This window comes from Phyllobates terribilis, unplaced genomic scaffold (assembly GCF_046119375.1).
Source record: "Phyllobates terribilis strain yellow unplaced genomic scaffold, ASM4611937v1 Scaffold_4__5_contigs__length_816908805, whole genome shotgun sequence".
In the NCBI taxonomy this organism is placed as follows: domain Eukaryota; kingdom Metazoa; phylum Chordata; class Amphibia; order Anura; family Dendrobatidae; genus Phyllobates; species Phyllobates terribilis.
The window spans coordinates 747,652,194-747,675,271 of NW_027362764.1; the positions used below are offsets into that span (position 1 = coordinate 747,652,194).

Consider the following 23,078-nt stretch of genomic DNA (forward strand, 5'->3'; position numbering starts at 1 on the left):
TGGAGCATAGGAAGGAGCTCATTGGGTGCAGGTCACCTGAGCTCAGGCACAGTAAAGTAGATAAAAGGTGGGGGCCATTTTAGGAGAGGAGTCAGTTCAGTCAGAGAAGGAGTTCAGCCAGAGAGGGCTGACAGGGAGCTGTGGCTCAGCCTGAGCTCAGCTCCACGAGGCAGGCCTAGGGTGAAGGCCGGAGCCAGAAGGGAGAAGAGGAGAAGGAGAAGGATGGAAGAAAGGTGGAGAGAAAGAGGAGTAGAAAGGCTCCAGAAACAAGAAGGCAGAAGGGACCCTAAGAACCCACGAGATATCGGGTGAAAGGTCAGGCAGAATAAGGGTACCAGATTCCCAAGTTGGTGGAGGTAAATTATCCCTCAGCCAAAGACCGGAGGTCGTGATCATCTATTGGTGCGACCCCCTGCTACACCCACTAGGAAGGCACCACATAGGGTCAGGGAAACCGGCGACAGGTTTCACCAAGAGAAGGCCCGAGGCAGCTAGACAGAAGTGTGGTCACTGGTGGGGCACGAGAGGCCAGAGAAAGGATAAAAGGGGGTCCTGTGCCATACTCCTGAATTGCCTGGGGGTTGACCGAGCTCCTCACCTGGTGGACCCAGCACGGCTCGGGCAGTCATTGCCTGCAGAAGTGACTCGGATAACAACTGTGAGTAAAAGACCCTGGACTGCATCACTGACTCTGTGTGATTTATGCTGCGTCTGCACCATCACCCCCAGCATCCCACCACACTGCCCTGAGGCTACACTTTTCCCGTGGGGAGTTATACTATCTCTGCTGCACACACCATCAGCCTCAGCGGACTGCCTTGCAGCGGCAGTTCATAATAGCCGCAATCCACGGGTGGCGTAGTCGGACATTCAAAACCTACAAATAGACTGCCACAGCATCTGGTCTGACCACCCTGAGCCACGGGATCGGGTTGCCACCACTACCCCCAGCATTGCACTGAAGCCCTGTTCCGGGTGCCCCACGGCCAAGGGGGCGAGTCACTTTCAGCTACAAGGTCTGATCCTGGAAGGTCCTATTCTGGCTTGTGTCCCTCTTTTCTAATTTTCAGTTGAGCTTCAGGAGAGGTGACCACTGACTCCAATGATATTCCCCATAGTTAGGAGCATTGCTCCATGTCCACAAGTCCTACCTCTGATGAGCTAGTGTGACTTCCTCTCCGGTGGAAGCCCTTTAGTTTACCCTGGGTGTTGGGGGACTCGGAGTCGGGTCCTGGGAAGGAGAGATGGAAAGCAGCCGTGGCCCGGACCCGACCCGTGCTCAGGGCCGTCACATTAAAAGGAGATGGTGTGGGCTTATCCGGGTTGAGTGGCTAATTAACGACTACGCCACCTGTGGTGACTGGTGAAGGGCCACCAGCGCCGCTGCAGTCCTCTGAGGCATAGTGTTGTGGCGGCCAGAGTTCTTACTACTCCCCACAGGCGGAGCAAGACCTCAGGGCAGAGGGACAGGATGGAGGGGGTAGTAGTAGTGGAGAAAGGATGCCACGTCCCGCGGTGTGGCGCAGAAATAACAGTCCGGAGGCCATAGGGGTGAACTTCCAAGGCTTTACTCACATAGCTGGCAAAGGAAGGCGACTCCCAGCTCCCCGCGGAGTCCTGCGCTCACCAGAGACGGGGGTCCGACAACCTCCGAGTAAGTCCAGCATTCAGTCGGGACCCTACAGCAGAGTGTTCCTGAACTACAGACCGATTCCTTTCCTGTCCGTATGTGCGCAAATAGGCCGGGTCTCCCTTTGAACTCCTCTCAGAACAAGGGCACGGGTGGCAGCTCCGCTCCATCCGATATACGGTGGGATGCTCAAGGCCTACCGGGCTTTCCCGTCCAGGACGTAGAGTAGCGAGGTCGGGTGTCGGGGGCAGGTACCCCTCTCGCAGCCGGAGTCCCTCTGAATATATCAGGTTGGCGAGGACAGGTGGAGTACACCGCTCCGTCTGCATCCTGCCTGGGATCCATTTGCTGTGGAGCCACACTCTTAAGCTCCGGGCCTTCTTGATCCTGGTACTTGGCCGGGTTGAGACATTCCGTGTCTACAACCCACCTCTCGTCCCAAGGCCAGGTGCAGGCCCACACAGGATCTGCGCTCCGGGAGGGAGGTCACATTACACTCAGTATTTGACAGCACAGAGAACAGCCGAAGACCTAGCAAAGGCTAGACAAGAGGACCAAGATCAAAGATGGCTTTCTATTAAATATGAAATCTAAAGTGTAACAAACTTGTAAGTCCTCCACCCTCATCCACTAACTGGTTCCCCTAACTCTTGGTTCCTCAGTCTCCCTGTAACCAGGGGAGCCGCACCTAGTGCATACTAGCTCCCTCTGGTGGAGAAGTGTGGTGTTGGATGCAAAGGTTGGGTCCCAAATATCACGCTGTCCTTACCTCAGAGGAGGAACACCACACTCCATTAGAGAAGTGCAGCATCCCTGTGGCGGTCGAACCCTCAGGGGCGCCACACTAGCAGAGGGTCTTTATCAGTTTCCTGGGTGACATCCATGTGTTCTCCCATTCTAAATACTTTGATAGATCATTTGCTCTTTCATGACACAGTCGTCCTTTCTCTCAATCAAGCTCTGGTGCAAGAAAGTCTAAAAAAAATCTCTTCTCCAAATAAGACCTGTGTATGTGTGACGCCTCATAGCCCTACCCTGGGAGATGGGGGACTCGGAGCCGGGCCCTGTGTTGTAGATGGGGTGCAGCCGTGGCCCGGACCCGCTCCGTGCCCAGGGCTGTCACATTAAAAAGGATGGTATGGGCTTATCCGGGTTGAGTGGCTGATCTCGACTACGCCACCTGTGGCACCTGGTGAAGGCCACCAGCGCTGCTGCAGTCCGATGAGGCATGGTGTTATCGCAGCCGTCTTTGTTATTACTCCCCACATTCGGAGCAGGGCCTCAGGGCAGAGGGACAGGAATGGAGGGGGTAGTAGTCTAGGAGGTCTGGTGCTGCGTAATATGGTGTAATGCAGAATAAAGAGTCCGGAGGCCATAGGGGTTAACTTCCAGGGTTTTTACTCACGGTGAAGAGTACAGCTGCAAGGCTTCTCCCTGCTCCTCGCGGAGTTCTGTGGTCACCAGGAACGGGGGTCCGACAACCTCCGAGTAAGTCAAGTGTTAAATCAGGACCCCTCACCAGAGTGTTCCTAGACTTCAGACCGAGTCCTTTCCTGTCTGTGTGTGTGTAGATAGGCCGGGTCTCCCTCTGATCTTCACTCAGAACAAGGGTACGGGTGGCAGCTCCGCTCTTTCCGTTACCCGGTGGGATCCTCAGGGCCTACCGGACTTTCCTAACCAGGACAGAGTAGCAAGGTCAGGTGTCGGGGGCTGGTACCCCTCTTGCAGCCGGAATCCCTCTGAATAGATCAGATTGGCGAAGACAGGTGGCGTACACCTCTCCTTTTTCGTCCTCCCTGGGATCCAATTGCGGTGGAGCTACACTCCTGAGCTCCGGGCCTTCTTGGTCATGGTCCCTGACCGGGCTGAGACATACATCGTCTGCAGCCTGCCCCTCGTCCCAAGGCCGGGGTACGAGGGTCGTGCCTCCATCCTCTGCAGGCCCACACAGGATCCACTCTCAGGGAGGTAGGTCACAATAAAGAGCAGTCTAAAGAACCAAGAACCAAAATGGCTGTGTATTAAATATGAAATTTAAAGTGTCACTAAAATGTGAATCCTCCACCCTCACCCACTAATTTGGTTCCCCTGTCTCTTGGTTCCCCAGTCTCTCAAATTCCAGTAGGGGCAGCACCTAGTGCCTTATAGCCCCCTCTGGTGGGAGAAGTGTGGTGTTGGATGTGGAGGTGGGGTCCTGACCATCGCACTGTTCATACCTCAGAGGAGGAACACTACACTCCATCAAAGAAGTGCAGCATCCCTGTGGCGGTCGAACCCTCAGGGGTGCCACATATGTGTGCATTCTGCACCTCAATTGGTTCCTCACTTTGCAGCTGTAACAACTTCCACTTTTCTATGAAAGTTTTCTACAGGATTTTGGAGGTGTCTGTGGTAATGTTTGCCCTTTCATCCAGAAGAACATTTGTGAGGACCAGACTCACAATCTCTGTTCTAGTTCATCTCAAAGGTGTTGGATAGGGTTTAGGTTGGGGCTGTATGCAGGTGGTTAAGTTCTTCCATCCAAACTCTCCACCATGTCTGTATGGAGCTTGTGCACTGGGCAAAGTCACGGGGAACAGAAAATGGCCTTCTCCAAACTGTTCTCATAAAGTTGAAAGCTACAAATGTCCACAATGTCTTGCGCTGATGCATTAAGTTTTTCCTTTACTGGAACTAAGGGGCCGAGGCAGATCCCAAGAAAACAAGTGTTATCCCTCCTCCACCAAATTGTACAAGGGGCGAAATGCATTTAGGGGGTAACGTTCTCCTGGCATTCACCAAACCCAGACTCCTTCATCAGACACCAGATAGAGAAGTGCGATCCAGAACACGTTTCCACCGCTCCAAAGTCCAGTGATGGTGGCTTTACACCACTGCATCTGACCCTTACCATTGGGCTTGGTGATGTAAGGATTGGATGAAGCAAATTATCTATGGAAACTAATGGCATAGTTTTTGTACTGATGTTAATGCCAGAGGAGGAACTTTTTGGACACAAAGTTTTCTAATCTAGCAAAGTTGCTTAGTGGCAGGACTATGTAAGACAACATATTTAATATTTGATTTATTGTCCAATCGCACATTGATTACCTATCCTAAGGATAACCATCAATGCTAAAGTCCCTGACAACCCCTTTACTCTGTCTTTTCAAAGTTATGAATCTTTGCAATGTACTCCATTCTTACTTGCTTTTCTCCCAAGCTTCATGCTGAAAGGGCTGTATTATTTGCCTTCTTCATGCACTTAGGGAGCTCTTTTGAACTGCAGATGTAACAAATATCTATTCTCCTGTGTGAGCTTCTCTCCTCCGCTCCTCCATGCTCAGACAGGGCGAGAGTTTGTAAATAGCGTCTGATCATTGGGGAGGGGAGCAAAGAAGCTCACACGGGAGTACGGATATTTACTAGACCTGCAGTTCAAAACAGCTACTCTAAATCCATTAACTAAGTAGCTAAAACAGAACTTTCAGCATAGAAAACAAAATAAAGTAATGGAGGACATTACAAAGATTGATAAATTTGCAAAAAAAAAACAATTATTAGATAAAAAAAAGAGTTTAGTTACTCTTTAATATTCAAACCCTGTTTTTTATCAGTCTGTTATTACAGCCTGCCTGGAAAGCTATCAGCTGATGTAACTAAAAGTGAGGGACAATAATAACATCAGGAACAAGAATGGTTTTGACTTTCATCCACAGAGTCTTCCAGCAGTAACACGATGATAACAATAGATGGAACCTTAAACTCTAGAGATGGTTTTGTAATGTCGAAGTGACATCACACATAAACCCGAGCCATTGCCAGAAATCACAATCTGTTCCTCATAAGACACTCAGCTGTTTATATAGAGAGGCCTGTATATAACACACGCTCAGCTACCTACTGTAATGGATATTAGTTAGAGCTGATCTGGCTAGAGAATCGGTGTCAGAGGTGTTACTTCAAGCTCCTGGCCCCCATTCACAATTCTGTAAAAGGGCCAGGTGGCATCTTCTGTGCCAAAGGGTCACAGGACCTGGAGGAGACTGCTACTTCTACACCCAATAGCTCTGCAACCCAACATGACTGGAGCAATCTACGTCGATGCAAATGTCATAGCTGTTGAACTAAACACTGTATTCGAAAGTCATTCACGGGATTCTGTTTGCCTACATCACCTCCATAGAGTAAATTAAGAATTGCATGGTGGTCATTGAAATCAATGAGTTGCCAACCAAAGATAAGCAATTTAATTAGGAACCCTTATGTTATTTTTGGAATGAGATGAGCCAAACAAATATTTCAAAGTTTTGTGTTGGCCCAAAAAATTATGCTGCCTAGTAATCAGTCAACATTTATCTTTATATTGGCCAACAAAACACGAAAGAGTGGTGCTAATGCTCAGATGAGAGTCATGTTCATGATGTGGTCTTCCTCCTTCCAGCAGGGTATTGACTGGGTGTATAGAGGAAAAACACCAAATAATGAAGCAAGTCCATTTGATAGGATAGTTGGATGGATGATCCATGACCTGGATGATACAAGATTGGTGATCCCATGACCTATCAAAAGTATATATACATTGACTCTGGATATACGTATGATGACCATTATTTATGGTAGATCATAACTTGAGTTTATAAATTATGGAAATTGTAGATGATTAAATGAGTAAATGATGATGAATGATAATGGATAGATGGATGGATGTAACCATGTGATTTACACAACATCCAGAGAAATAACCAACCAGATGGCAGAATCTCACCTATAGACCTCCTCCCATTCGCACGATTTTGGTTAGGGTTGAGGTACTGAGCTGTTTCCAAGACTTCAAGGATAATCCCTACTTATAAAAATGGTCATTGTCAATAAGCTGATGACAAAGTGTCCCACTGTTGGGAACCCAAGTAATTAGCCATAATCTGTGGAAAAACTTGCAGTAAATGTTTCATTTTTCTGTAGTTCCACCGCAGGAAACAAAAATAATGACACATTGCCCATGAAAATTAATGGGTTGTCTGTGTAATGCAGGACAGGACAGGTCCTCAAGAAAAACAGATGTTCTCTATGTAACCATTCTCCACATTTGGTCATGAGATACATATCCCAAACAGAGGACTGCCCACTATAAAAGCAAGCTCATAATGAGCCCACTTGAGGAAACACAAACCGACAAATCAACGGCAGCAAATAATCAGGGGATGAAAGTTTAAATGGAAATGAATAAAACTATTCTAAGACTTTGTTAGCAAGCTGCATCAAGACACAAGGTCAATTGATCAATTAAGCCATATTTTTGGTTGTTGGTGCACCGGGTACCCTTTCAATGAATTGATCAATTCAGAATTACTAGTAGTTATTGATGCACCAGGTGATCTTTAAATGGATTTTGAATGAATTGATCAATTCACAATTAGCAGTGATTGTTGGTGCACCAGGTGACCTGGCAATAGATTGATCAATTTAACATTAGTAGTAGTTGTTGTTGGTGGTGGTGCACAAGGTGACCTTTAAATGAATTGATATAATTCAACATTACCGCTAGGTGTTGGTGGACCAGATGCCATTTCAATGAGTAGATCAGTTCAACTTCACGATTAATTATTGGAGCACCGGGTGCCATTCCAATGAATTAATCAATTCAGCTTTAGTATTAGTTGTTAGTGCCCCAAGTGACCTTTCAATGGATTGATCAATTCAACATTTCTAATAATTGTTTGTACACCAGGTACCGTTTTAATTAATTGATCAATTCAACTTTACTATTAGTTATTGGTGCACCAGGTGCCCTTTCAATGGATTGATCAATTCACCATAACTAACAGATGTTGGTGCACCAGGTGCTCATTCAATTAAGTGATCAATTGAATATTACTAATAGTTGTTGGTGCACCAGGTGCCATTTCAATGAATTGATCAATTCAACTTTACTATCAGTTATTGATGCACCAGGTGCTGTTTTAATGAATTGATTAATTCAACATTGCTAGTAGTTGTTGGTGCACCCACCAGGTGCTCATCCAGTGCCTCCTGGTTCTTCTTTGATTGCTTAACTAAGTTGGTTTGACTTTGTTCTTTTGGTTCTGTCCAGCCTGGAGTCTAATACGATAGTACAGAGTACCAGTCATCTTGGAGTACATCTTGGCATGGATAGATAAAAACCTTCACAAATGAGAAAATTAATAATGGCAATAATACCATAAAAATGGATGAAATCGATGATTTCTGTATTCTGCATTTATGCTTTAGTCTTTGTAAATTATATGTCTGACGGAAGCAGCAGATCTCAGATGTCTCCAGACATTGCAGCCATGTGTGTTAAAGGCCGGGGAGGAGAATGGTATTTATATTGAAACTTTTTGGGCTAAGATGAATGTACTTTTTGAGAAAAAAGCACCCCCATCCTTTCTGAACCCACAAAGACTATTCATTACTTCTATCTGTACTCCGGTAATTCAAAAGCATGAACCAACACAGACGGCAGAATTTGACTCTTTAAAGAAAGATCATGTGACTCCCAAAATCCTTGGAAATAGTAACGTCCTGGATTCAATTGTCTCAAGTTCTAATTTCCTGTTTACAACAATTGGAATTAATGAAATAAAAGCGTCTCAGGCCTGGGTGGGATTTACTGACTTCATATACTTACTTTGATTTGTTGCTATGAATCATTATGATTTGTTTAGTTGGCTGAGATTGATGAAGAAAAATTGTGCAATTGTGAAACTAAAATCATATCCCTGCACGTGAGCGCCATGCACCAGACTGCGGTTTTTTGTATAAAACAATCTATATGTTTTCATATATGCTGCATCTGTTTTGGATAATTGGAGATATTAAAATCCTGATATATAATCACCTGTCCTTCTTCACAGGCAAACTTTGCATAAATTAATATATAAAAAAAGTTTTAACATATCTTATCTTAATGTAACTCCACATTTGCCTTCCCTTTTATCTCCTGAATTCATCATTCATTCTGAAAAACAGCTAAAATCCATCTTGAGCAAAACAACAGGACTTCCAGCTTTCTGAAAGCTCGGATTACAGCTGCCTATTAAATTCCATGAAGAGGGGAAGGGGAGAGAGGGAGGCACCTACACACACAATCTTTCCAGTAAGTGTTTTATCTCTCCCCAGTACTACAGTAAATTAATTGTTCCCTGCTCAGTACTACTGTACAATGCCCTCCATGCTGTTGCTGCTTTTGAAAATGTACTATATAGAGATCGGTGTCTACGAAGAGAGGAGGAGGAAAGGCGCAGAGATGAAGGCACATACCACGCAAACATTTTCAAGTAAGTGTTTTTTCTCACCCCACTACTTGATTTATTGCTTCCCTGCTCAGTACTAGTGTATAATGTCCTCCATGCTGTTGCTGCTTCTGAAAATGTACTACATAGAGATAGGTGTCTACAAAGAGGGGAGGAGGAAAGGAGCAGAGAGAGAAGGAGGCACATACACACACAGAATCTTTCTAGTAAGTGTTTTATCTCAACCAATTACTAGATTAATTGCTTCTGTTTAGTATTGCTGTATAATGTCCTCCATGCTGCTGCTGCTGCTTCTGAAAATGTGCTACATAGAGATAGGTGTCTGCGAAGTCTACAAAGAGGGGAGGGGTGAAAGAGGAGAGAGATGGAGGCACATACACACACATTTTCAAGTAAGTGTTTTATCTCAACCCACTACTACATTTATTGCTTCCCTGCTCAGTACTGTTGTATAATGTCCTCCATGCTGCTGCTGCTGCTTCTGAAAACGTACTACATAGAGATAGGTGTCTACGAAATCTACGAAGAGGGAAGGGGGGAAAGAGGAAAGAGATGGAGGCACATACACACAAACATTTTCAAGTAAGAGTTTTATCTCACCCCACTACTAGATTTATTGCTTCCCTGCTCAGTACTACTGCATAATGTCCTATATGCTGTTGCTGCTTCTGAAAATGTACTGCATAGAGATAGGTGTCTACAAAGAGAGGAGGAGGAAAGGCAAAGAGAGATGGAGGCACATACACACAAACATTTTTAAGTAAGAGTCTTATCTCACCCCAGTACTAGATTAATTCCCTCACTGCTCAGTACTGCTGTGTAATGTCCTCCATTCTGCAGCTGCTACTTCTGAAAATTAACTACCGTATTTTTCGGACTATAAGACACACTTTTTTCCTCCAAAATTTTGGAGGAAAATGGGGGGTGCGTCTTATAGTCCGAATGTTGGGGGGGAGGGAGTATATATATATACTGTGTGGGGTGTGGGGGGAGCGGTAGCGGTGGAGGAGCGGGGCACAGGAGGTAGCAGCCGCCTGCTGCAGCCTACACTGTCCCTGCCGGAATCACCTGTGCCCACTGTTAAAGGGCATGAATATTCACCCCTCCCCACGCCCATGGGCACACGAGATAGCCGGCAGCAGCAGGAGCCGCAACGCGGCTCCGCTGTGTGCTGGCTATGAAGGAGAGTGAAGTCACTGCTCCCCATGCACACAGTCCCGGCGTGGGGAGCAGTGACTTCCGGCAGCTGATCTCTCCATGTGAGTCGCGCATGGCAGTGACGTCATGCACGGCTCACATGGAGAGATCAGTGCGGGCAGACAGGACGCAGAGCTGGAGGAGAGAAGAAAGGTGAGTAGGAGTGTTTATTTTTTTTTATGTGCAGCATGATGGGGATTAGGGGGACCATGTATACTAGGATAAGGATGAGGGGGCCATACATACCAGGGTAAGGATGAGGGGTGCCATGCATACCAGGACAGGGATGAGGGGTGCCATGCATACCAGGACAGGGATGAGGGGTGCCATGCATACCAGGACAGGGATGAGGGGTGCCATGCATACCAGGACAGGGATGAGGGGTGCCATGCATACCAGGACAGGGATGAGGGGTGCCATGCATACCAGGACAGGGATGAGGGGTGCCATGCATACCAGGACAGGGATGAGGGGTGCCATGCAAACCAGGACAGGGATGAGGGGTGCCATGCAAACCAGGACAGGGATGAGGGGTGCCATGCATACCAGTACAGGGATGAGTGGTGCCAAGCATACCAGGACAGGGATGAGGGGTGCCATGCATACCAGGACGGGGATGAGGGGTGCCATGCATACCAGGATGGGGATGAGGGGTGCCATGCATACCAGGACGGGGATGAGGGGTGCCATGCATACCAGGATGGGGATGAGGGGTGCCATGCATACCAGGATGGGGATTGCTGTGCCATGCATACCAGAATGGGGATTGCTGTGCCATGCATACCAGGATGGGGATTGCTGTGCCATGCATACCAGGACAGGGATGAGGGGTGCCATGCATACCAGGACAGGGATGAAGGGTACCATGCATACTAGGATAAGGATGAGGGGTGCCATGCATACCAGGATGGAGGGGTGCCAGGCATACCAGGATGGGGATGGGGACCACGTATAAAAGGAAGGGGGGGGCATATATACCAGGATGGGGGATATTGTCAGAATTGGGGTACATTACCCCTATACCAGTGTCAGCACAAGACCCCCTCCCGCTTAAAAGTGCATCATGATCACATTTTTTGCTTACATTTTTTTTTTATTTTCCTCCTCTAAAACCAAGGTGCATCTTATGGTCCGGTGCATCTTACAGTCCGAAAAATATGGTATATAGAGACAGGAGATCAGGAATCCCTCATGTCTGTGTGTGCAACTGAAAATTAAAGATAGCGCAAGTAAGGTAGAAAAATGCAGGATACCAGTCAAATAATTGTTAGAAATGTTACTGCAGAATGAACACCAAAAATAAAAGATCAGAAAGCAATTGAGGAATTACGTTGTTTTCACAATTTCGCTTCACTTGGAATTTTGTTCCCATTTTCCAGTAAACCATATAATAAAATGAATAGTGTCATTCAAAAAGACAACTAGTCCCTCAAAAAACAAGCCCTCACATGGCTTTGTCAGTAGGAAAATAAAAAAGTTACGGCTTATGCGCGCCATTTTGGGTTTGGGGTTTTTGGATGTTTACAGCTGGAACATCAATTGTGAATTTTTAAAAAGTTACAACATTTTTTGTACTATAATTTACCCTTTCCTGGTGTGATTTTATGTACGCCAGGTAAATGGAAAATACAACTTTTTTTTTACTAATAAGTCACAAAACAGGTCAAAGACAAAAATAAATGGCTTTTCTTTCTTTGGTGCAGAAAGCTGGTGCTATACCCGAGGAAGGTAAGTAATACTCTATTTGGGTATTTTTTTTAGCTGTTGAACACCATATTATTCTGCTTGGCAGGGACACTGATTCAGATTTAATTCTCCTTAACATAAAATAATAAGAAAATGACAAATAAAAGTAAAAAATAACCCATATCTTTAATACATCACAGTAAAATTAGTGCACACCATAATTGAAACCGGTAACCTAACACCCACATTTCATCTACCCTAATGTTATGCACTAAGGTGATATAGTAGTTTCAGTATCCACTAACCTATAGTACATTTACAGTCTTGTATAAGTCAAGAATGATCATCCTTAGGCCCCGAGTCAGAGAGCTATCATAAAGCCAAATCAGATCTCTTGCTTTGCACTGAAGAGGGTCAAACACCCCGAAACACGTGTCTGCAAATGGAATTTCTGGTTTGGCTTTTTCCTAAGTCATGTGGCAAGGCTCGCTAAAGGGTCGATATTGACTTTTAGGATTTCTATTTCCAGTAGGTGGTGCTAGAGATCAAATCCTCTTCCTCTCTGAAGAGGCTACCTACGCATTGATATTTTTAAGGATTTATCTTTCAGATCCGGGGAATTAGGGCAAAGATTAACACATAATGACAAATATCTGGATCCCAATTCATCTGGCAAAAGTCAAAGAATTAGTAGCGTCTGACATCAAAGAGCCCCATACCTCTGTAAATCTAAATATATAGGGATGAGAATAGCAGGGATTAGTCTGTGCTACTGATAAACTGAGAGTTTGGCATGTAATGCTGCAGCTATCAGAGGGAGAGGTTAGAGAATATCCTTCCCTTCTTCTGGTCAACAAGGAAAACAGATTCTCAAAGTTGAAATATTCCTAATGTAATTCTAAAGCCGGAATCTACAATGAAAGTTTTCTCATCAACCACAATAGATTGATTCCAAAGCAATATCGATATCCTACACATTAAATATGTCACCCAGATCATTAAAGGGGTTCTCTCTCTTCAGGCGTCCAGTCTTATTACCTACGTAAGCCATATGATCTCCATTAGACATGCTTTGAACTGTCCATAGACATTCACTCAACAACTATCATGCCCAACACCTTCATAATTGTGTATACTTGGGCTTGTTCATAATTATTTTAGTATGGGAATCGGGTAAGATACCATCAGACACATCTGGAGTGTTATCACCACAAAGGATTGGGTAGGTGAGAATCCCATAGGTCAGATCCTTATTTGATGACTGATGTTGGGAGAATGTTGGGAGACATAAGCATGAGATAGTTGGAGGATCCAACACAATAAAAATCTGGTGTTAATGATCATTATAATCCATGTATTACACTTGAATACACAGTACAAAGGGGCTGCCAAAGTAAAGATCAAAATAGGCTTCCCATTATTGTGCCAGGTTTTGCTAGTGGCAGCAGCTGCATAAGTTCTCATCAACCAGTAGCAGAGGAGTGGGTCGAACCAGGTCGGGATAGTCTCCAAGAGCCCAAGATAAGCAGCATGGTCTGCATCTATAGTGGTAATTTAGTTCCCAATACAGTTACAATATATATGACTCTCTGCAGACCATACCCAATAATTTGGCCACAAGTTCAGAATATACAGTAAAGATCTTCAGTCCAAGTGTAGGAACAGAAGCCATCTTTTCCATAAAACTTGCTGAAAATTGAGTTTCTCTGAAAAGGGGTGTGCTGCACAAGTTCTTACTGCTCAGTAATAATATGTAAAATTGTACTACCAAAGATCCGGTCTTCATAGGTGTGATGAAACAGCTTCTTATCTTAATCAGCCAGACGTCTAGTTTTATTAAGCGAAGAGAAATACACTATTGTGTTTGTGTTGACTTGTGAATGTATATGTTTTTCTGTGGCTGGTCAAGAAGGACATACTATTATGTGTATAAACCAGAATGTTGATTTCTCTTGAAGTCTGGAAACAATAATGTTTGTTAATATGCTATTTACATTGTAACATACCTGGTGGCGTTCTTGCATAGTGCTCCATCCCCCACTATGCAAGATCGCAAACTTGATCACCTGTCCAGTCTGCTAGCCTGGCTTCCCTCCATGCTGTCTGCTTGCCTCTGTTCTGGCTGCTTAAGGGCGGCGCCCGATCACTTCCTGCTTCTTATAGCTGCTGTGGGCGCACCCCTAATGCATCCTCAGCCTATTGCTGTCTGTCACTGGGTATTTAAACCAGCTTCACCTGGAAGCTAGTGCCTGAGCATCTCGTTCCTTCAGAGGGCTTCTTGCCCCTGATGTGCCAGGTCCTGTCTGAACTATCTCCTAGCCTGTTGTCTGTCTGCCTTCCTGAGGCTGTATTTCCAGGCCAGTCTGAACACGCTCTTAGCCTGTTCATCCCGCCTTCTAGGGGCCGCATACGTAGATCTGTTTTTGTGTCTTCTTGCCTATCTGTCCGCCTTCCTGGAGACTGTATTTCCAGGCCAGTCTGAATACGCTCTTAGCCTGTCCGTCCCGCCTTTCTGGGGGCCGTATTCCCAGACTTGCTCTTGTTTTCCGCTGTAGTGTCAGTTCCTGTCTGAACACTCAGTTCCTGTCTGAACACTCTCCTAGCCTTTTACCTGTTTTGTCTTTGTGTCCGTCCCTTCCCTTTTTCAGCATTGTCTGAACCTGCACCTAACTCCTACTCGCTGTCACTGTACTCCCGTTTGTGAGTTTGGAGTCCTCTCGCTACTTCTTTGCAAGTACTTTGTGTGTATCTGGTTCTGCCTTTCCCTTCCAGTCTGTTCCGTGTGAACAGAGCCCTGTTCGCTCTGCTCTGCCTTGCTCACCGCTCCTGCGGTTTCCGCTCTGCTTTGCCTTGCTCACCACTCCGACGGTTCCTCTCTGCTCAGCCTTGCCCACCGCTCCTGCGGTTTCCGCTCTGCTCTGCCTTGCTCACCGCTCCTGCGGTTTCCGCTCTGCTTTGCCTTGCTCACTGCTCCGGTGGTTCCTCTCTGCTCAGCCTTGTCCACCGCTCCTGCGGTTTCCGCTCTGCTTTGCCTTGCTCACCGCTCCGGCGGTTCCTCTTTGCTCAGCCTTGTCCACCGCTCCTGCGGTTTCCGCTCTGCTTTGCCTTGCTCACCGCTCCGGCGGTTCCTCTCTGCTCAGCCTTGTCCACCGCTCCTCCGGTTTCCGCTCTGCTCTGCCTTGCCCACTGCTCCTGCGGTTTCCGCTCTGCTCTGCCTTGCTCACCGCTTCTGCGGTTCCCGCTATGCTCTGCCTTGCTCACCGCTCCTGCGGTTTCCACTCTGCTCTGCCTTGCTCACCGCTCCTGCGGTTTCCGCTCTGCTCTGCCTTGCTCACCTCTCCTGCGGTTTCCGCTCTGCTCTGCCTTGCTCACTGCTCCTGCGGTTTCCGCTCTGCTCTGCCTTGCCCACCGCTCCTGCGGTTTCCGCTCTGCTCTGCCTTGCTCACCGCCCCTGCGGTTTCCGCTCTGCTCTGCCTTTGCTCACCGCTCCGGTGGTCTCGCCCCGCTTTGCTCTTGCTCACCGCTCCGGGGGTCTCGCCCCGCTCTGCTCTTGCTCACCGCTCCGGTGGCCTCGCTCTGCTCTGTTTGTCTACCGCATCCGCGGTTCTGTTCCTGAGTCCGAATCTGTATTGGACCTTATCCCGTCTGTGCTCCAACCTGCCTGTGCCTCCCTGTCTGCGCTCTAGCCGTGCTGGCCTGTACCCCCTGCCTGCATACCCGCCTGCCTGCATACCAGTCGTGCCTGCCTGTGCCCCCAGTCAGTGTGCCAGCGGAGCCTGCCTGTTCCTGTATTCCAGGGTTTGGGTCAACAGCCGTGTCCGGGGTCTGACCTGGAGTAGCACCTGGTCCCCCTGCTCGGTTCCTCCCTGGTGCACTGGCGTCGTATGATGTCGTGCGACCTTGGTCGGATCGGGCAGATACTTAGTTACGCCCCTCCAGGCACTCTCTGGTTCATGGTCCAGTGGGATCACTAAACACGCACACGCCAGTCAGTCCGGGCGTGTGCATAACATACATATTTATACTAAAGCCAGCTAGATATTTATTTACCAGAGCCCCCTGCTATACCAACTATGTAATTTTATTAAATGCATAAACAATGAGACCTGAGCCCTGTTGAATAATACCCTCCATAATTCTTGACCTGTGGATGTGTACTTGAAAAGGACAATTGTAACTATTTAAGGGACATATGCCTCTGTAGCAGAGAGAATTGAAAGAGAGACTTGACAAAGAGAATCAAAGATCAGGACATCAGCTTGGTAGCATGGCTTGATCCAGAGAGACACAGATTTGGATTCTGTATGATTCCAGCCAAAGGGTACACAGCCCTGACTGGAAGGATACAGATCTGCTCCAGTGATCACCAGAGAACCCATGGATACATTTGGGGAGACCAGGTTTGGACGATGAAGTCACCTGGCCCCATGGATATGTTGTTTGGGGCTGCCAGGTGGCTCTCCTCTCATAATGCTGCCAGTTCTGTCAATCATAATCAGGCATCCACATACAAGGAGAAAAAGACCATGCCTCCACTATAGCTTAGAAAAGGACTAGTGTGACACATAATGACACAGCCTGCTTTCCGCACAGCAGAATGATTATATGTGTTGGAGCACAGTAGAGCTGAGTGTGATTAACAGCTTTTATCTCCAGCAGTCAGTGTTGGGGGGAGGGACAGCACAGCAGAGTTTGCAGTACTACAAGCTCATTTGAATTTGAATGGAAAGCTACTAGAAGTGTTTGTAATGAGACTCAACTTCTGCAGTACTCCACTCCCCCAACACTGACTGTCAGAGAAGAGAGCTGAAAGCTGTTAGTTAATCACACTCAGATCTGCTGTGCTCCAGCACGTCATCACTCTGCAGTGAAGAGAGTAGACTGTTTGCCAATGCATGTCTCACATTGTGCCTGTTGTAAGTGTGGCACCCCAGGGGTCTGGTTTCCACAGTAACGGCAATGTTATGTCTGAGAGCAGGTGGGAGGTCTCTTGGTCAGGAATCCTATGCATGCCACACCTCCTGCCCAGTCCTGGGAGGGGAAGAACTTCCCCTATATAAACCTGGGGCTGAGGCAGGGTTAGGGAGTTCAGAGGGAGAGTTCAGCCAGGAGGGCTGACAGGGAGCTGTGGCTCCGGCTGGGCCCAGCTCCTGGGCCATGCCAGAAGTAGAGACAGAGAAGAGAAGCAGCTATGGGAAGAAACAACAGGAGCTCTGTGGGAGCAGTGTTACAAGGAGTCAGGGGCTGGCAGCTGCAGAGCTCGCCCTGACTGAGAAGATTTCTTACCGGACCCGGAGTCCGAGGCTGTGGGGACTAACTCCTACCCAGCAGCAGAATCCGTCAGGCAGGGGATTCCAGGTCCTCTGGCCAAGAAACCCGAAGGCACGGTCACACGCATGGGACCATCACCGCCGTCGTGGAGCGGAAGCTACTAGAAGGCCCCGAGTCACCGGCCATACGGGTGAGCACCACACGGTACACTCAGGGACGTGGGCTACTTATACCCGCCTCTAGCAAGGTAGCCAGAAGAGTACAGTTAGTTTGGGAGGCCTACAACTCCGCCTGGCCAGGGGAGATCCCATCTGCTCAAGGACTGACCAGGCCCCAATCGCTAGCCAGTACTCCGGGAGGGTCTATCTTTATCACCAGTAAAGACCCTGAACTACACCGCATCGTCTCTGAGTGGTTCCTACTACCCCCATCATCCACGTCAGCTGCCCTGAGGCCATACCCCTCCCGTTGGGGGTGATACTATCACGCTGCACAATCCTACCACCGGCCTCAGCGGTCTGCCCTGCAGTGGCAGCTCCATAGCTGCATTCAACGGGTGGCGTAGTCGTCCAACATCTACTGCTAATACAGCACCACTTAGTCTGACTCCCTGGGCACGGACCAGGTCACCGCCACGAGACTACAACCCTCAACAGATCCGGCTCCGGGTAAGCTCCCGCATGCGCAACGCTGCGCGACACAGGCCCAGGGGTACGTCAACTTTTGGCGTAGTCGGCAGGATTTCGTGCCCGCAACCACCGGGTACTGCGTGCCTGAAAAAGACTGTTCAAACTTACCTGTGGTGAAGATTCCCGCCATCCGGCGCCATCTTCCGCTTCCTTCCCGCCATCGGTGGAGTTTTCCCGCCATCCGGCGCCATCTTCAGCCTTCTTCCCGCCATACGTGGAGTTTTCCCGCCATTGGACGCCATCTTGAGGACGCCGCGCGGGAAGAAGAGGGGCGTGGACTCCGAAAGCGCGCGAGAACTGAAGCCCCACCTCACGTCCGGACGTTGTGTAAGGTCCTGGAAGGAGCCCAGCAGACGCCGACGTCACAGGAGCGCGACGGAAGGTCCTCAACCCTGACGATCCACTGCGGAGCCGCGGCCTACGGAAGAGGATCATCGCAAGGTAGGCCACGGTCCACTAGGGGGGAGAAGGATGCCGGATACGGAGGAGAGCTTCACCGCTTCAACCCCCGCCAGCGCCACCGCTGTTGCGGATATGCCTTTCACCATGCCCTATATCCCGGGGGCAGCCTGGCTACCCCAGTACTCAGGGGAGTCACATACCCTGCATGACTTTAGAGAAAAGCTGGATAGCCTCTTCCAGGTGTACCCCCTCACAGAGGAGCAAAAAGTGAGCATCCTGGTGGCCCAATTAACCGGGGCAGCCCAAAGGGAGGTAAAGTCCTGGCCACCTGGGAGGAGGACTGTCGCAGAGATACTAACCCAGCTAACTGAGGAGGAGCTGCAGTACTACCAATACGAGGAAAGCCAAGAGGACCCGGACGGGTCTGAGGACTACCCTCAGGAGGGAGCACAAAGAGGACATAGCTACTGAAGGGAAGTAGCGTGAATAAAGAGCTGTAAATAGTTACCCGTAAGGGTACAAGGACTGCTGCTAATTAAAATATGGTCCCCGTTGGGATTAGTGAATTGTTCCCCATGTGCCCCTATCTTAAACCAGGCTGAGGACTGTGAGCAGCCATTCCTTATCCCCACTGGCCGAGGACTGAGAGCGGCCATATCCTGTAAATAATTATGTGTTTCTAGTAATTTATCGGAGTCTTTGGTGGATTTACCGGGAATCCTTTGTACATGGTTGGAGCGTAACCCAGGAATGGACTAAAGACTGTTAAGGACTCGGGGCAGGACAGACCCCTACCTGGTTACGTCTCCCTGTTTTGGTGAAATGGACACCTTGCTTTTCTTCAAAAACTGCACCCGGTTGCGGAAGCGCCGTGACCATCTTTATGTGTTTTTCTTATTGTATTATTATTGTTTATACCTTGTTATGTTTTTCTAAAAATATGTTTAGTCCCGGAGTACTAAATTTCACTAGGGGGGAATGTGGCACCCCAGGGGTCTGGTTTCCACAGTAACGGCAATGTTATGTCTGAGAGCAGGTGGGAGGTCTCTTGGTCAGGAATCCTATGCATGCCACACCTCCTGCCCAGTCCTGGGAGGGGAAGAACTTCCCCTATATAAACCTGGGGCTGAGGCAGGGTTAGGGAGTTCAGAGGGAGAGTTCAGCCAGGAGGGCTGACAGGGAGCTGTGGCTCCGGCTGGGCCCAGCTCCTGGGCCATGCCAGAAGTAGAGACAGAGAAGAGAAGCAGCTATGGGAAGAAACAACAGGAGCTCTGTGGGAGCAGTGTTACAAGGAGTCAGGGGCTGGCAGCTGCAGAGCTCGCCCTGACTGAGAAGATTTCTTACCGGACCCGGAGTCCGAGGCTGTGGGGACTAACTCCTACCCAGCAGCAGAATCCGTCAGGCAGGGGATTCCAGGTCCTCTGGCCAAGAAACCCGAAGGCACGGTCACACGCATGGGACCAGCACCGCCGTCGTGGAGCGGAAGCTACTAGAAGGCCCCGGGTCACCGGCCATACGGGTGAGCACCACACGGTACACTCAGGGACGTGGGCTACTTATACCCGCCTCTAGCAAGGTAGCCAGAAGAGTACAGTTAGTTTGGGAGGCCTACAACTCCGCCTGGCCAGGGGAGATCCCATCTGCTCAAGGACTGACCAGGCCCCAATCGCTAGCCAGTACTCCGGGAGGGTCTATCTTTATCACCAGTAAAGACCCTGAACTACACCGCATCGTCTCTGAGTGGTTCCTACTACCCCCATCATCCACGTCGGCTGCCCTGAGGCCATACCCCTCCCGTTGGGGGTGATACTATCACGCTGCACAATCCTACCACCGGCCTCAGCGGTCTGCCCTGCAGCGGCAGCTCCATAGCTGCATTCAACGGGTGGCGTAGTCGTCCAACATCTACTGCTAATACAGCGCCACTTAGTCTGACTCCCTGGGCACGGACCGGGTCACCGCCACGAGACTACAACCCTCAACAGATCCGGCTCCGGGTAAGCTCCCGCGTGCGCAACGCTGCGCGACACAGGCCTAGGGGTGCGTCATAAGCTATCGTAGGGGAATGTTCCTCTTTCCCCATAGTCTAGCTGCCTGCTTATGTTTGGTCGGTGTCAAAAAGAAGAAGTACATGCTCCCCAGTGAAATCTCTCTGGCATTGCCTATTTTGACTTAAAAAAAATAACTCATTAGGTGCCAAATAATTTAATTACTAATGTCACCACAATAAACAGACGAAATATGAAAAAGGCAAAATTGTATTCTGTTCTGCAGTGCTTATTACATTGTGTGCCAGTTCAACATGTAAACTTTTGTCAAAGATCCCCTATAAATCAATATTCTATCTTACAGCCATGAGTTTTTGTGCTTGCTCAGACCAAAGAATGTTGAAGATCAATAAAACAATGCATAAGTAACTCATGAAGGTCAAAGAGAAAAATTAAAATCCATAAAGACATCTTCAGAAGGGAACATATCACCCTCACATTGAACATATGGGATTAATTGTGGCTGGGGAAGAAAAAAACTAATTATAATGGGGGAAGTGAGAGAGAGAGAGAGACAAAACTTCCACCTCCATTGAAGTAGGGGCATCCTGCAATGAACAGGTAGTTACAGCAGGAGATTTGCTCTGGGAAAAATACACCAAGGCTGAGATTCATTTATGCAGAGGTGGAGAAGTATGCTTCCCAGACAGTTCTCACAAGGTAAGAAGCTACAATAGACCACAATGTCTTGTGCTGAAACATTAAGATTTCCCTTCACTTAAACTAACTGACCAAGGTCAACCCTTAAAAAACAATTCCATAGCATTGTCCCTCATTGAGAGAGAGAGAGAGACAAATCTTCCTTCTCCATTGAAGTAGGGGCATCCTGCAGTGAACAGGTAGTAACAGCAGGAGATTTGCCCTGGGAAAAAGACACCAAGGTTGAGATTTGTTTATGCAGAGGTGGAGAAGTACACTTCCCAGGCTAGAGCTTCCTCTGATCAAAGCACTGATTGCAGACCGGCTGGAGCCAGTGGTCAGTGATGCATATTAGGGTATGCATTGATCCGATATTTATGGAAGATATATTTTCGACATCTTAGCAAAATAATGAACATAATGCATTCACTCACATCACCATAAGGCCATTCTAACCCCTCCAACTTAATAACGTTCCATGGCATGATGTTATCCAGGCTATGTTTCATCTCTATATAAAGGTAAAATCGCAATAGGAAACATAACAACAATATTTATCACATGGGCCCAGATATTAATGTTGGAGGAGAGGCCAGCTCACAATCTCTGTTTTATTTCATCCCAGGGATGTTGGATGGGGCTAAGGTCCGAACTCTGTGGACTGGTCATGTTTTTTCCCATCAAAATTCCCCAACCATGCCTTTATGGACCTTGTGCACTGGGCACGGTCCTGTGGAACAGAAAATGGCCTTTTCCAAACAGTTCCCACAAAGTAAGAAGCTACAATAGACCACAATGTCTTATGCTGAAACATTAAGATTTCCCTTCACTGAAACTAACTGGCCAAGGACAACCCATAAAAAGCAATTCCATAGCACTGTCCCTCGTTGAACAATTTTACAACGTTCTCTTGGCATTAACCAAAGACCAGACTCATCCATCAAGGCCAGATAGAGAAGTCTGATCCGTCACTCCACAAAACATGTTTTCACTGCTCCAGAGTCGAGTGGTGACGTGCTTTACATCACTCCATCTGATGTTTGACATTGTGCTTTCTGATTTTTTGTGCTGATGTTAATCCCAGAGGAAGTTTGGACTCTGCAGTTATGGGGTTAGCAGAGCGTTGGTAACTTTTCTGCCCTTTGCTCCTCAGTAGAGATGAGCGGTGTTCGACTAGAACTGTTCGCCAATCTCAAATTCGAGCTGTTTTGGGCAGTGTTCGAGTTGTTCGACGAACCCGAACGATTTGCAAAAAATTCGGCTGTTCGAGGTTATGTTCGATAACTGTTCGTGCACCAAAAGCGTGTCCTGCATGTCTGGCGCTATTTAGAGCACCAATCATGCAGGGATTGTCTGCCACTCACTGTAATGCCACAGCCATGGTGGTTGTGGCATTACAGTGATTGCCCAAATCGATGGGAACAGTGCCAACAGTGAAACATGAAAAGCCGGCAATTCAGCAGCGGCATACACCTGTACCCGACAATTTAGAACCGAAAGAATAGAGCTTCACACATAGATTAGATAGATATAAACATGTCAGCCACATATATACGAAGTACAGTGAAAGTGCTGCTTACTGTACTTGTCATTTAGCGTAAAGGATTTATCAAAAAAAATAATAGTGTTTTCATGCACTGTCTCTTTAAAAAAGCCGGCCGGCAATTCAGCAGCGGTACCCGACAATTTAGAATAGAAAGAATAGAGAATCACACATAGATTAGATAGATAGAAACATGTCAGTCACATATATATGAAGTACAGTGACAGTGCTGCTTACTGTACTTGTCATTTAGCGTAAAGGATTTATCAAAAAAAATAATAGTGTTTTCATGCACCGTCTCTTTAAAAAAGCCGGCCGGCAATTCAGCATCTGTACCCGACAATTTATAACAGACAGAATAGAGCTTCACACATAGATTAGATAGATAGAAACATGTCAGTCACATATATATGAAGTACAGTGATAGTGTTGGTTACTGTACTTGTCATTTAGTATTAAAATAAAGGATTTATTATTAAAAAAATTGGCGTGGGGTTCCCCTTAATTTTAGGCTCTAGCGGAGGTTAAGCAGACGGCTGGGGCAGATGTTTGAAGCCTGGGAAGGGGGTAATACCCACGGAGCTTCCCAGGCTACTAATATCAGCCCCCAGCTGAATACATAGCCTTTACTAGCTATTAAAATGGGGGACCCCCCCAAAAAAAATGACGTGGGGTCCCCCCTAATTTAATAGCTAGCAAAGGCTAGGCAGACAGCTG

General features: G+C 47.6%; 1 long non-coding RNA gene across 1 annotated transcript in view; it reads left to right on the forward strand.

Moving 5' to 3' along the window:
* LOC141264515 (uncharacterized) overlaps positions 1-23,078 on the forward strand; it is a 114,857-nt gene that overhangs the window by 47,686 nt on the left and 44,093 nt on the right. The window contains exon 2 of the long non-coding RNA XR_012319980.1: positions 8,603-8,729. This is a non-coding gene — a long non-coding RNA (uncharacterized lncRNA). The remainder of the gene's footprint in view (positions 1-8,602; positions 8,730-23,078) is intronic.